General features: G+C 36.2%; 1 pseudogene; it reads left to right on the top strand.

Annotated features, from left to right (window-relative positions):
* The first annotated feature begins 4968 nt into the window (after positions 1-4968).
* LOC116888290 lies at positions 4969-5473 on the top strand (annotated as a pseudogene).
* The last annotated feature ends 4645 nt before the right edge of the window (positions 5474-10118 follow it).

Below are 10118 nucleotides of genomic sequence, written 5' to 3'. Positions count from 1 at the left end.
ACCCTTCAAAACTACTTCAAAACCTATTTGAGTTTTATGATAGAGTCTCAGACCAGCTACTCCTTTGAGAGTTAACCTTAGCTGGAGTTAGAAACTTGTTTTACTGTAAGTACAGATTCATCTGTAATGATTAGAATGTGATCTTCACTGGCATGTGAAGTAGTATTGTACCCACAATATATTTAACTACTTTTCAAAATTTATATTTTATAATGGGCTAGATTGTTCTAACAGATCAGATGTATGATCACAAACTGCACAGATAAAGTGCATATATTGAATTTTAGAAGGCAACTGAAGACAGAGAATAATGTTAGATTTACACTGGAATAACTTCTAATTTAAAGCTATTATTAAAGAACTACAGTGTATTTGAATTTAAAATATAAATTTTTCAAAGAAATACTAAACAATGAACTAAGAAACAGTAATCACTTGCTAATATTTTACATGTAAATTTATTTGTGAAATGAATATATATAAGTAAATAAAAAACAGAACCTGTTTTAAGAATAAAATATCTGAAATATAATGTTCTTTCTATCTGTCCAACTATAAAAATAGCAAACAGAATTAGTTCACATTATATTAATATATTTTATTATGTATCTTATATTTACATACCTTGATTACATAGAGTCTTCAACATGACACCAGATTGGTAATATATTCCAATAAAGACAACAACCAGGTTCCATAATTCATTTTTCTATGTTCTATGGGGAATCTATCTGTTCCATAAGACAATTTCTCTGGAACATCAAAATATTCATTTTCATATATTCTCATGACCTTTTACTCCTAATTGAGATTTGGAAGACATGTTTAAAAATTCTTTCTTCAGGCTGGGGAGATGGCTCAGTGGTTAAGAGCACTGACTGCTCTTCCAGAGGTCCTGAGTTCAAATCCCAGCAACCACATGGTGGCTCACAACCATCTGTAATGGGATCTGATGCCCTCTTCTGGCTGTGTCTGAAAAATTCTTTCTTTAGACTAATTCATAGCTATATGATTAATCCACAGGGTATGTAGTCTCTTTACATTACCCTACCTGACATGAATTAGGTATCTAGTATGTGTCATGATATATGCATTATTTCATATATTTTAAGAAAACTTAAATAATCCTGGTGGTGGTGCTGCATGCTTTTTATTCCTTGCACTCAGAAGGTAAAGGCAGGACTAAACCAAACCAATCCCACAGCTACCTGCACACAAACACTGTTGGGGAGCAAGCTGAGATCCCAGATGTGCGGACAATCCTGAGAATTCAAAGGAGACAACTACTTCTGCCCACATTCCTGACCCAAGAGGAAATCACCTCATGCCATCTGTGCCCTCTCAGTACAGGAAACCAGGAGCAGTCAGGAGCTGGACCCTTCGGATTTCTGTCTACAGCAAGAGCTGAGAAAGCCAGTTGCAAAGAGCTCCTAAACATCCGAGAGCAGAGCTTTCTGTTCCCAGATATGGCTGAAAAAAAAGAAACAGGTCTACAGGAGTGCTGACCCATAGGACTACAGGAGGATCAAGCCACTGTCAGAGACAGGAAGACAAGCTAAGCCAAGAGACAACATAATGGCAAGAGGCAAGTGCAGGAACCTAAGCAACAGAAACTAAGATTACTTGGCATCATCACAGCCCAGTTCTTCCACCAAAGCAAATACTAGATATCCAAACACACTGAAAAAGTAAGATTTAGATTTAAAATCACATATAATGATGATGATATGATGATGATGATGATGATGGAGGATGTTAAGAAGGAGATAAATAACTCTCTTAAAGAAATACAGGGCAACACAATTAAACAAGTAGAAGTCTTTAAAGAGGAAACACAAAAATACCTTAAAGAATTAAAGGAAAACACAACCAAATGGGTGAAGGAATTGAACAAAACCATCCAGGATTTAAAAATGGAAATAGAAACAATGAAGAAAGAACAAAGGGAGACAACCCTGGAGACAGAAAACATAGGGAAGAGATCAGGAGACATAGATGCAAGCATCACCAACAGAATATAAGAGATAGAAGAGAGAATCTCAGGGGTAGAAGATACCATAGAAAACATCAACACAACCATCAAATGTAATGTAAAAGGCAAAAAAGTCCTGGCCCAAAACATCTAGGAAATCCAGGACAGAATGAGATGATCAAACCTAAGGATAATAGGTATAGAATAGAGTAAAGACTCCCAACTTAAAGGACCAGTAAATGTCCTCAACAAAATTAAAGAAGAAAACTTCCCTAACCTAAAGAAAGAGATGCCTATAAACATAGAAGAAGCCTACAGAATTCCAAATAGTTTGGACCAGAAGAGAAATTCCTCCTGTCACATAATAGTGAAAATATCAAATGCAAAAAACAAAGAAAGACTATTAAAAGCAGTAAAGGAAAAAGGTCAAGTAATATATAACAGCAGACCTGTAAGAACTACACCTGATATCTCACCAGAATCTATGAAAGCCAGAATATCCTGGGAAGATGTCATACAGACCCTAAGAGAACACAAAAGACAGCCCAGGCTACTATATCCAGCAAAGCTCTCAATTAACATAGATAAAGAAAACAAGGTATCTCATGACAAAAGCAAATTTACACAAGAAAGAAATAAAGAAATTAAAGACTTTTTAGAATTTAATGAAAATGAATATACAACATACCCAAAGTTATGGGACACAATAAGAATGCTAAAAGGAAAACTCATAGCTCTGAGTGTCTCCAAAAAGAAACTGGAGAGAGCATACATTAGCAGCATGACACCACACCTAAAAGCTCTAGAACAAAAAGAAGCAATTACACACAAGAGGAGTAGAAGGTAGGTATCAAATGAACCAAATAGAAATAAAAAGGACTATTCAAAGAATCAACAAAAAGGAGCTGGTTCTTGAGAAATCAAGATAGATAAACCCACAGATTAACTAGAGGTCACAGAGAGAGTGTATCCAAATTAACAAAAATCAGAAAATGAAAAGGGAGACATAAATAATAGAATTTGAGGAAATTAAAAAAAAATCATCAGATCCTACTACAAAAGCCTACTATATTCAACAAAACTGGAAAATCTGGAGGAAATTGACAATTTTCTAGACAAATACCAGATACCAATGTTAAATCAGGCACAGATAAACCATCTAAACTACGCCATAACTCCTAAAGAAATAGAAACAGTTATTAAAAGTCTCCCAACCAAAAAGAGCCCAGGACCAGATGTGTTTAGTGCAGAATTCTGCCAGGCCTTCATAGAAGAACTCATACCAATACTGTCCAAATTATTCAACAAAATTGAGAAACAGATGGAGCAATACCAAATCTTTTTATGAAGCCACCATTTTATCAAAGAAACACAAAGACCTAACAAAGAAAATGAAATTAAATAATTCCCTTATGAAACTGATGCTAAAATACCAAAAAAAAAAACCTTGCAAACCGTGATCCAAGAACAATTAAAATGATCCATCATGATCAAAGGCTCCCAAAAAGGGATGGTTCTACGAAATCCATCAAGTAATACACTATATAAAACAAAATTCAAAGAAAAAACCATGATAAACTAGAGTAAAAGACGGACAAAAATTGTACTTTGAAAAAAGCTGGAAAAAAGGAAATTAGCGTCCATATAAACATAGTAAAAGCAATGTACAGCAAAAGAGTACCTAACATAAAGTAAATGGAGAGAAACATGAAGCAATCCCACTAAAATCAGGGACTAGACAAGGCTGCCCACTTTCTCCATACTTACTTAATATAGTAATCAATCTCCTAGCCAGAGCAATTAGAAAATGAAAGGAGGTCAAAGGGATACATATTGGAAAGGAAGAGGTCAAAATCTCACAATTTGCAGATGATATGATGGTATACTTAAGTCACCCCAAAAGTTCCACATGAGAACTATTAAGCCTGAAAAACAACTCAGCAAAGTTGTTGGGTATAAAATTAATTCAAACAAATCAGTAGCCTTCCTCTACTCAAAGGATAAACAGGCTGAGAAAGAATTTATGGAAGTGACACCCTTCACAATAGTCCCAAATAATACAAAATACCTCATTGTGACTCTAACCAAGCAACTGAAAGATCTGTATGATAAGAACTTCATGTCTCTGAAGAAAGAAATTGAAGATCTCAGAAGATGGAAAGACCTCAAATGCTCATGGATTGGCAGGATCAACATAGGAAAAATGCCCATTTTACCAAAAGCAATCTACAGATTCAATGAAATCCCCCTCAAAATCCCAACTGAATTCTTCATAGAGTTAGAAAGAGCAATTTGCAAATTCATTTTGAATAACAAAAAACCCAGGAGAGCAAAACCTATTCTATACAGTAAAAGAATTTCTGGGGGAATCACCATGCCTGATCTCAAGGAGTATTATACAGTAAGAGTGATAAAAAAAAAAAAAAAGTATGGTATTGGTATAGAGACAAGCAGGTAGATCAGTGGAATAGAATTGATGAACCAGAAATGAACCCACATACCTATGTTCACTTGATCTTTGACAAAGGGGCTAAAACCAAAAAATGGAAAAAGGGTATCAGTTTCAAAAAATGGTGCTGGTTCAACTGGAGGTCAGCATAGAAGAATGCAATCGATACATTTTCATCGCCTGTACAAAGTTCAAGTCCAAGTGGATCAAGGACCTCCAAATCAAACCAGATACACTCAAAGTAATAGAAGAAAATGTGGGGAATAGTCTCAATCATGTGGGTATCAGGGAAAATTTTCTGAACAAAACACTGATGGCTTATGCTTTAAGATCAAGAATCGACAAATGGGGGGTTGGGGATTTAGCTCAGCGGTAGAGCACTTGCCTAGGGAGTGCAAGGCCCTGGGTTAGGTCCCCAGCTCCGAAAAAAAAGAAAAAAAAAAAAAAAGAATCCACAAATGGGTTGCCCGAAGCCTGTCAGCTGTCACAAGCCTGTCAGCTGTCACGTGCCGGAGTGTCCCAGGCACCTGGCTGTGGGCAGAGGGGTATGGACCCTCAGGCAGCTACTGGTCTGGCCTGGCAAACTGAGTGAGCAGGAGGCCCCCTCTGCCACAGTTGACCTCTCTGTTCGGGAGACAGAGACTGAGCTAGCCATGGATTGATTAGCCATTGGAGCTCAGAGCATCCCTACTGATGTTCCTACCCATGCCGAGGGCCCAAGTTCTGAAGAGGAAGACTTTGCAATGCAGAAGGAAGTAGATGGGGAACTGTATGCCTGGGATTTGTCAGAAGGTCCAGCCTGCCCACCCGTGGAGCAGACTGCTGGTCTTTTTAATAAGGACTGGGACTTGGAGCTAAAAGGGGACCAAGGGAATCTTTAAGATGCTGATGACATCCAAGGGAGCATTTCCCAAGAGATTAAACCTTGGGTGTGCTGTGCACCACAAGGAGAAATGATATATGACCCCAGTTGTCACCATCCACCCCCACTGATACCACATTACTCCAAGATGGTCTTTGAAACAGGACATTTTGATGATGCAGAAGACTAAAAATGTCACTTCCTGCAGTGGAGGAGTTACTGTTTCCTCCAAAAACCAAGTTGTTTCCTGTGTTCTAAGTGAAATACTCCCCAAGGCATTATTCCCAATGACTTCCCAGTGTGGGCTACAGACAGGCATTTACTGGGGCATGTTGTTGTTGTCATTGTCGCTGTTTGTTGTTATAAGGTTGTTGTTGTTGTTCTTGTTCTGTTCTGTTCTTGTGACCTGCAGTGTTGGGATTTGTCTGTGTCACAGCTCCTTATAATAAAGTTAGAGAAATGACCTAGAAAAAAAAAAAAAGAATGGACAAATGGGACCTCATTAAACTACAAAGTTTCTATAAGACAGAGGACACTGTTATTAGGACAAAATGGCAACCAGCAGATTGGGAAAACTTCTTTACCAATCCTATATCTGATAGAGGGCTAATATCCAACATATAAAAAGAACTCAAGATGTTATACTCCAGAGAACCAAATAATGCTATTAAAAATAGGGTTCAGAGCTAAACAAAGAATTCTCAGCTGAGGAATATCAATGGCTGAGAACTTCCTAAAGAAATGTTCAACATCCTTAGTCATCAGGGAAATGCAAATCAAAACATCTTTGAGATTCCACATCACACTATTCAGAATGGCTAAGATCTAAAGCCCAGGTGACAACAGATGCTGGCAAGGATGTGGAGAAGAGGAACACTCCTCCATTGTTGGTGGGATTGCAAACTGATACAATAACTCTGGAAATCAGTCTGGAGGTTCCTCAGAAAATTGGACATTGAACTTCCTGAGGACCCAGCTATACCTCGCTTGGGCATATACCCAAAAGATGCCCCAACATATAACAAAGACACATGCTCCACTATGTTCACAACAGTACTACTTATAATAGCCAGAAGCTGGAAAGAACCCAGATGCTCTTCAACAGAGGAATGGGTACAGAAAATTTTGTACATCTACACAGTGGGTTACTACACAGCTTTCAAAAACAATGACTTCATGAAATTCATAGGCAAATGGATGGAACTGGAAAATATCATCCTGAGTGAGGTAAGCCAACTACAGTAAACACACAATTTATTCACCCACTGATAAGTAGATATTAGCCCAAAAGATCGAAGTACCCAATATATAATCCACAGACCACATGAAGATGAAAAAGAATGACCAGAGTGTGGATGCTTCACTCCTTCTTAAAAGGGTAACAGAAATATTTATAGGAGGTGAGATGGGGGCAAAGTGTGGAGCAGAGAGTGAAGGAGCAGCCATTTAGATCCTGACCCACATGTGGTCCATATAAATATTTATATATAGCCACCAAAACTAAATAAGATTGATGCAACTAAGAAAGTGCATGCTGACAGGCACTGGATATAGATGTCTCCTGAATGACGCAGCCAGAGTACATCAAATGCAAATGTGAATGCTAGCAGCAAACTATTGAACTGAGAATGCGACTAGCATTTGAGGAATTAGAGAAAGGATTGAAAGAGCTGAAGGGGCTTACAACCCCATAAGAATAACAATGCCAACAAACCAGAGCTCTTAGGGATTAAACCACTACCCAAAGACTATACATGAACTGACCCAAGGATCCAGCTGCATATGTTGCAGAGGATAGCCTTGTTGGGCACCCATGGAAGGAGAAGCCCTTGATCTTGCAAAGTTTGAACCCCCAGTGTAGGGGAATTTAGGGGGGACCAGAAGGGGAGTGCATGGTGATGGGAACACCTTTATAGAAGAAAGCGAGGGAGATGGGATGGGGGCTTATGTCCAGGAAACAGGGAAAGGGAACAGCATTTGAAATATAAAAAAAAAAAAATATATGTCCAATAAAAGACAAAAAAAGGTAAAGGCAGAAAAAGGTAGAAGTATTTGCTTTTGAGGCCAGTCTGGTCCACAAAGTGAGAGCAAGGGTTACACAAGGAAACCCTGTCTAAAATAATAATGACAATAATAATAATAACAATAATAATATTAATAAGAAGAAATAAATAAGAACACAAAAATGTTGCTATAACCTTTTATAAAACTTTAAATTTTATCAACTTTGCATAGAAAAATAAAGAAATTTCTTGTGAGCCAGTGAGATGGTTCTATAAAGGAAGATGACTGCTGCCAAGTCTGATGACGTAAGTTTACTCCTGTGATCTCATGTGATGAAAGGAGAGGCTGAGTCTTACAAATTGGCCTTGACTTCCACACATGTGCAATGATACACACATGCTCTGTTTACACACCCTAATATTCATATCAGTTAGTAAATTCTCTATGATACCATTTTGTCAGGATGTAGAAGTATGAAACTAGATGTCTATTTCTCAACATGTCTAAAATTCTCACTCTGAAAAAAAATAGCTTAAACATTAATCAAGGACCATAATGTAAAACATGAAATTTGAATTTTTAGAGAAAAGTTTAAATGTATATACATAAGCAAGACATTAATAACCTTAATAAATAATAGTGAGAACTGACAAATATAAAAAGAAAATACTATGCTCACAGTAAAGGAAAAGGAAAGGAAGAGAATGCCTACAAGGTCAGAGAAAATTTTTTCTCTCTCTGTATTTGACATAAGACTACTATGAAAATATATCAAAATTTCAAAAGAATCCCAACCTAACAACCCAGTGAATGTATAGAAATTACTCAAACATGAAATAAAAATGCTTAAGTAACACATGAACTATATTGAATATTTTTACACTATAAGTAAATACAAATAAAATCTACATTGATATTTTATCCCACTCAAATTAGACTGGTTCTACTAAAGAAAATAAATAGCAACAAGTCTTGTGAGATTGAAGAGAAAGAGAATCCTTGAACACTGCTGATTTGAAGGTAAATTATACCACCCATTGTGAAAATAAATATAGATGCCTCCCCCAAAAAACTAAAAATAGAACTACTATCTGAAATATCAATAATACTTCTGGGTATATACTAGAAATGAGATCAACATATCAATTCAAGATATGCAACCAGTGGTAATTTTTACAAACAGAGGGAAAAAAATATATATATTATGCACACATGTAAAAGTAACTTTTATTTGCCAGATATAATTATAGTTTCAGAGGCTTGCAGCAAAATAAGCTCACTATTTCTAGCTCTCTCTGAACTCTGACTGGCTGGTTCCACTCAACTATTCAGATCCAAGCTCCTTTCTAAGCTGACTGATTCAAATTTGCATCTTTCAACTTCTGACTGAATTGCTCTGCTTGGAAAAACTGCCTCTGATCTCCAGGAACTGAACTGCACAGATGGCATGAACAGAAGAAAACTCAATGGAACTGCATACACTAAACTGTACTGAATTGTACTTAGCTGAACTGTGTCAGACTGAATTCCACTGAATTTCATTGCCTTGCCTGAACTCAACTGACTACTCTAACTTAACTGTCCTCCACTTAGATGTCATCGTTTGGGATTAAAGATGTGTACTAAGAGTGTATCTCTATTCTAGACAGAGGCATTGATTTGTGTATTAAGGATGTGTTTGTATTCTAGCCTGATCGTACATAAGGTATTTTTATGTGATTCCTTTCCAGAGCAGACATGTTGCTGGATTAAAATTCCCCTACACACTCATAAAGAAGGATGAAATCATGTCATTTCCAGTAATGTGTACTCAAATATGCATTCTTCTCTTATTTGTAGATACTAGAATTTAAATAAATAAATGAAAAAATAAATCATACAACTATGACTGTTTATGTATATGATATACATATGTATATGGCTATATATATATTAAATGTACATATGTATAATGTGTATGTGGCAAAAGAAAAGCTGGAGAACTTGGGAAGGAGAACAGAAGAGAAAGAAAGGGAAGGGAAGGGCATGGAGGTATAATACACAATACATGATATACTTGAAATAAAATTATGAAATCTAGCAGTGTATAGTGAATATATATCAACAAAAAATTCAAAACAAATTGCAATATAACTCACACCATATGTTCCTTATCCACATTCACTGCTTTACATTTTAAATTTGTATATTATCCCGCATCAATATATTAGGACCTAAGTAATTTTTTGGTAGGTAATTTAGTTTATTTATGTATATGAATGTTTTGCCTGTGTGCCTATTAGTACACTACTTGTGTGCCTGATAACCACAGAGGCCAGAAGAGTTCACCTGGAACCGATATGGATGGATGCAAGCCACCATTTGAACCAACCCCCATCTACTTCAAAAGCAAATGCTTCTAATTGCTAAGCTCCAATACCAGGATATATGTTGTATTTCCCTAAATATTGTATCCATAGCATTTTTAAATACTGCCTGGTGTTTAGTAAACATTTGTTCAAACTCTGTTGTGTAAAGTTTTTAAAATATGAAGAATGTTTCTACTTATGTTTAAATGGTAAAATAAATTTTTGAAATAGATATTAAAAGAATAATTTGTAAAATGAAAACTAAAGTATAAAATAGGTACAATATAAAGCTCTTTGATGATAAAGAACTATAATATGCTTCAAGTTTAGCAAGATGAAAATGAAGAGTGTACAGATTTTTAAGACATGGTATTGGAGACATGGATGATGTATCTTTATAGGTTATAATTTATATTCAAAGCAATTCAACCACTTACAGGGTTTGATTATTATTAACAAACATATTAAGTCATTTAACTGTGT

Source organism: Rattus rattus, chromosome X (assembly GCF_011064425.1).
Source record: "Rattus rattus isolate New Zealand chromosome X, Rrattus_CSIRO_v1, whole genome shotgun sequence".
Classification (NCBI taxonomy): Eukaryota; Metazoa; Chordata; class Mammalia; order Rodentia; family Muridae; genus Rattus; species Rattus rattus.
This window is presented reverse-complemented; position numbering and strand designations above follow the sequence as displayed.